The sequence below is a fragment of the Petaurus breviceps genome, unplaced genomic scaffold (genome assembly GCF_028583685.1).
Source record: "Petaurus breviceps papuanus isolate PSGF00001 unplaced genomic scaffold, PetGlider_PUasm1.0 140, whole genome shotgun sequence".
NCBI lineage: Eukaryota > Metazoa > Chordata > Mammalia > Diprotodontia > Petauridae > Petaurus > Petaurus breviceps.
In genome coordinates this window covers 45,763,864-45,769,863 of record NW_027185698.1, presented here as the reverse complement: position 1 = coordinate 45,769,863, position 6,000 = coordinate 45,763,864, and the positions used below count along the sequence as shown (strand labels likewise).

Sequence of the window (6,000 nt, the reverse complement as noted above, 5' to 3'; positions counted from 1 at the left end):
CTGAATTGAATGGCAGGTAGAATACTGGAAGTGCTAAAACCAATTCCATGCCTTTCCTACTGCCCATCAAAGGTAAAGAGAGCTAGATCTAGAGCTGAAGCCTCGAGTCCAAGTCTCTCATTTTACAGATAAAGAAACTGAGGCACAGGGAGGTTGTGACTTGTGCAAGGTCATTAATGTTAAGCAGCAGAGGTAGGATTTGAACCCAGACCTGAGAAAAGAGTCATTGCTCTTTCCCCAGTACCAGTTTTATTTCTGTTTCTTTAATTGGGAATTGCAGCATTAGTACTGGCAGGATGAGTACCAAGAAGATAAGGGAGATAAGCCTGGGCATAGCCCAAGCAGATCACATATTCACATCATTGAAAGCTGCCATTTTGCAAGAAGACTTTTTTCCTTTTGCTTTACTCTTGAAATCTTGCCATCTTCCAATGCCCAGTCCAGGTGCTACCTTGTGCATGAAGCTTTCCCTGATCCACCCTGCCCTTTACAGAGTCTGACTATTCTTCATCCTATCACACTTTCTGTACACTCTGTTGGATGTGTATATATATATATATATATATATATATATATGTATATATATACATGCCACATTCCCATACTAGACTTTAAGCTCAATAAGGGTTAGCAGGATAGCATAGACCTATCCTATTGGAAGAGCCTTCAGAGGCCATTTAGTCCAGCTCCTTCATTTTATAGAGGAGGAAACTGAGGCCTAGGGGTGTTAGGTGAGTTGTTCAAGGTCACACAGGTAGTAAGCACCAGCAATGAGATTTGAATCCAGATCTTTCGGCTCCAGATCTAGTGTCTTTTCACACTGAATTGTGCGGCCTCTCATGTTGTCTTGAAAATCCATTGGACTTGGAGCCAGGAGATCCAAGTTTGCATTCAGATTCTTGCCTTCTATCCGATAAAGGATGAAACAAGGGAAAAGGTGGCATCTAGGCAAAGTGGGCCGAAATGTGGTACATGGGATAGCCACTCCTAGGTAGAGGAACAGATTTGGGAAGAACAGGGAAGGCTTCATAGAAGTGGCATCTGAGTTAGACCTTGAAGGAAAGGAAGGATGGTCAGTACTGGGTGGGGGTGGGGTTAGAAGGAGTCTATTCTAGGTGTGGGCAGAGGGGAGCCTGAACAAAGACAGAGAAACTCACTGTCTTGTGACTTAGGGCAAGTCACTTCCCATCTCTGTGTCTTGACTTCTGTATCAGCAAAATGGAAAGTCTGGACTAGAGTTTTCCAGCCTGTAAGCTATTGGGTATAGCCATAAAGCTATTAGAAGGGATCCCTGGACCTGTACATGAATCCATTAATAAGAAAATACAACTTCTGCAGACTCAATAAATATATCTCACATATATACATATTACTCTTTTTCAAATGCATGTAGATGTTGTGATTAATAAAATTCAAATCCATTTAAAAGCATTACCAGATTCAAAGTAGTTTATGTCATCACAGACCTTCTCAATCAAGGAATCTTCATAGCACATCTAGACTTAGGTCAGGGAATATCTCCTCTGTGAGGGATTCAGAAGAAGGGTAGAGCACTGAAAATGTTGCTGGGTTTGGACCTGGTTTCCAATCCTGGCTCTGCCATGTGGGACCATAGGCAGGTCACTTTCAGTTTTCTCATCTGTAGAAGGACAGGCTTGGACTAGATGACCTCTCAGGTCCCTTCCAGGACTAAATCCATGATTTTATGCCCCACCCCAACCTAGAAAAAAATACTTACTCAATTTTCCTTGGACACCTTTTCTGACCTCTCCTTCGCACCTATCACACTCATCTGTTTCCATGTCAGAACACCCTAACAGAGTATTAACTCCTTGAGGACAAGGTCTCTGTGAAGTCTATCTTTGAATATCCTAGTTCAGAGTCTTGCTTATAGTAGCATAAATGTTTGTTGTATTAAAATTAAATATTCATTTGACCGCTATAGGCCTTGGTTTCCCCATCTGTAAAATGAGTGTGTGTGGTGTCTCATATTCCTCTAAATCCTATGATTCTAGTTAATTTATACAGTTCCTCAGTGTTTTATACATAGTAGGGACAGCTAGGCAGAACAGTGAATAGAATGCTGGGCCTGGAGAACTGAGTTCAAATTCAGCTTCTGACACTTACTAGTTATATGACCCTGGGCAAGTCACTTCATCCAGTTTGCCTCAGTTTCCTCATCTACCATTCCAGTATCTTTGCCAAGAAAATACCAAATGGGATCATGGAGAGTCAGACATGACTGAAAAATGATTAAAAGTGCAGCAAAGTTAATGGTTGTTGTTGAATAAAATCAAGGACAAGTGGACAGCAATGTCATAAAGTCAACAGGTCTAGGCAGAACCAGAAGCCATGTCTTCAGTGCCCTTTCCATAATGCTCTGAATTTCCTCCCAAAGTTTCCAACCCCCTTGGTCCCAGAACCTGCCAGCAGAAGTTCCCACATACCCTTTCCTGTCGAGCACCTTGATATATATTTCTAAACCCATGTACAAGGGAACACCATCACCTATCGGGTGTCAGCCCCGCCAGAGAGATTTACATCCCAGGCCATCATTTCTAAGCTTTTCCGATGGCCTTGCTCATGTACAGTGGCGGGGGGGTGATGTGTGAGTGGGGTGGGGGTGGTGCCTCAGCCTCTTTACCCGTAGCTTTCAATCTACTGGAGAAAAAAAAAGCCCACCTCTCCAAAGAGCTGGGTTCAAGTCTCTCAGTTCTGCCTTCCGACCTGATTGGGGGGGAGGGGCAGGGTCAACACCCAAGACCATTCCCCAGACCCCACCCTCTCTGATGTTCATACTTTAGCTCCATCTTCAGGGAGATCAATAGCTTTGGAAATCTGAAAGGCCTGCCAGAGAGCGAAACAAAGAAGGCAGCTTGTAAGTACCCGGCTTGTATCAGCTGATAAATGGTCCCCTCTTTAAGGAACTTATCTCTTTAGAACTTGCAGGATGAAGAATGGCACCATTTGTACTGTTTTCTGGGCTGGACGAGAGGAGCTGGATCTATTTAAAAGATAGTGAGATACTGTCGACAGCAATAGACAGGGTAATTGGAGAGCGACTGCTGTGGTATAAATTACATCACTCTAAGTGGGGGAATGGCCTGGGGAGTGTGGAAAAATTTCTGACAATTCACTTGTCCCACTGGCCTTTTGACTGCTTATCACTGCTCAGCAGAAGAAAAGAGCTCTGGGTGAAAAAATTAAGTATTGATCAAATTAACAGTTTTTACTGATCTTTTTAAGAGAAAAAGGGAAGAGAACAATTACACGGAGGACACAAAAGACGGGGCAGGATAGCTCTTGACCCCAGAATGGCAAAGCTTTCTGATGCCAACATGCAGGATGTCCAGCTTGCTGGAGGAATGAGCTTTCTGCTGGAATCACATGGAGAAACTTGGGGAGCCGCCTGCCCCATGCAGCCTCTTTGGCAACACCCCCAATCCCACACACCCCACTGGCTCCTTTCCTCTAAGCAATGGTCAGCTTGGGGAGAGCTTGAGAAGGGCCAAAGGGGAACCATTGTTTTTTAGGGTTAATATCCCCATTTTACAGATGAGGACACTGAGACTCAAGGTACTTAACCAAGGCCACATGGCTAGTAAATGTCAGAGCCTGCAACTGATGCCAAGTCTCCCAACTGCACAGTATATTCTTTCTAAAATCCCCAAACTGCCTTCTACACATTCACACAGATGAAGTTATCCAGGATCACAGGATTTAAAGCTGGGAGCACCTTGGGGATCATATTCCTCTTATTACAGAGGGGGAAACTGAGGATCAGAAAGGGGAAGCGGATATGCCCCCCAGTCACACAGGATTCAAACCCATGCCTCTGGTTTCAAATTTGTTGCTTTAGTACTGGTGTGATGGAATGGTGGACTTGGGAGTCAGAAGACCCTGGCTCAAATTCCAGATCTGCCACTGACTCCCTGAGTCACCCTATACAAGTTGATCACCGCTTCTCTGAGCCTCAGTTTTCCTCATCTGTAAAATGAAGATAGCCATATAACCACTGCTCATCTCAGAAGGTCCTTTTGAAGAAAATGGAATAAAGGTGTTGGTCAAGATAATTTCCAAGGTCCATATTAGTCCTAAAGATCTATTATTCTAAATCCTATCTGTGGGCCTAGACTCTGCCCCCCAGAGCCCTGACCCCATGAGGTTCCCTGCTGGTCCTTCACTGAAATGCTACCATTTCCCAAGTTGTCAAGTCTTGGAAGGGTCTTCGTTAAGTGACCTCTGAAAAGGTTAAGTGGGGAAAGTAGGAAGGGCACTGTCACTACAGCAGACCTGGGTCTATGCCTTCTTAGCCACGTGACTATGAGCAAGCCAATCTGTATTCAATTTGTAAAGTGGGGATTGACCACATTTATGCCACAAAATTCCAGAGTTAGAAGGGACCCAAGAGGACTCCTGTTCATATCTGGGGAATAATCCCCTCTACAACATAAAGGGCAAGTGGTCACCTAGACTCTTCTAGAAGCTAAGTGCAACAGTGAAAAGTAGAATCACTCAAGAGCGAAAGGACCTAGGATCAAGTCCTCCCTCTGACTGTGTGACCCTTGGCAAGTCACTTTCCTGTTTCCTCATGTGTCAAACAAGGGCTTGGACTAGATATATACAAGCTGTCCTTCCAGCTCTCCCTCTAGGAGCCTGTAGCTGCCAGAGAGAGGAAAGCCATTCCCTCCCCCAGCAGCCCATTTCACGTTGGGATAGTTCGAATTGTTAGGAAGTTTTTCCTTACTTCAAACCTAAGTTTTTCCCCTTTTCAAACTTTGACCCATGCTCTTGAATCTAAGTAGAACAACTTAAGTCCCTCTTCCCTGTGACAGTGATACCTCAAGACAGCTATCACATCCCTTCTTTTCTGCAGACTAAACATTTCCATTTCATTCACTCAATCTCCATAAGTCACAAGCTTAAGCTCCCAACAATGAACACTCACCAGTTTATTCTTCCTAAAATATAGTGCCCAGGACTGAACAGTTAGGTGGACCTGGAGCCAGGATAGACCCAAGTTCAAATCCCATCTCAGACACATCCTAGCTGTGTGGTCCTGGACAAGTCACTTAACCTTTGTCTGCCTCAGTTTCCTCATCTGTAAAATTGAGATAAAAATAATGTCTCTGAAACGAGATATTTGTAAAGTGGTATACAACTGGTGCTTATTATTATTACTCTAGGGAATAATTCAAATGGACTAGCACTTCCTGTGTTTTGGAAACCATATCTTTCTTAATGCAGCCTAGAATAGCATTAGCTTTGTTTCGGTTTCTAGATCACACTGTTGACTCATCCTGAGGCTGTTACCCATTAAACCCATCATCTCTTTCTCATTTGTCCTGCTGTCTAGCCACAGCTGCCTCATCTTGTGCTTGCCAAGTGGATTTCATGAACTCAAAGGCAAGACATCATATTTATACTGATTAATTATGATTTTATTAGGTTCAGTCCAACATTCAAGTCAAGATCTTTTAAGATTATCACTAGAAGGAAGTAAAATGAAGACTCAGAGCTGGAGAGATGGAAGGGAACCTAAAAGTCAAGGAGTCCAACCTCCTCATTCAGATGGGGAAACTGAGGCCCCAGGAAGTGAACTGACCAGCCCAAGGTCAAACAGGTAGAAAGCATCCTAAAGAGGATTTGAAGACTGTGCCCCTTCCCGCATGCCATGCTGCCTCCCAAAGGCAGGAGACCAGGCTAGATAGCCTCTGATGTCTCTCCCATCTTTAAATCTATAATCTTAGAATAACATCAAGAGCGTCATCGCCATCATGGCGGGCATCGGCATACCTTGCAAAGTGCTTTGTATACATTATCTTACTTGAGTCTCATATTAGCTCTGTGGGTTAGTCATAGAGGTATTATTGTCCCCAATTTATGGGTTGAGAAAACTGAGGCTGAAAACGGTTACTCAGCTTGCCCGTGGTTGGAGGCACCCCCATCTTCCCAATTCCCAGTGCTGTATATCAGACGTAAAAGGGGCCTCAGAACATA

General features: G+C 44.0%; 1 long non-coding RNA gene across 1 annotated transcript in view; it reads right to left on the bottom strand.

Annotated features, from left to right (window-relative positions):
* Positions 1 to 968: 968 nt before the first annotated feature.
* The window catches only part of LOC138150803 (uncharacterized), a 28,579-nt gene continuing 23,547 nt past the window's right edge, over positions 969 to 6,000 (bottom strand). The window contains exon 5 of the long non-coding RNA XR_011165656.1: positions 969 to 1,052. This is a non-coding gene — a long non-coding RNA (uncharacterized lncRNA). The remainder of the gene's footprint in view (positions 1,053 to 6,000) is intronic.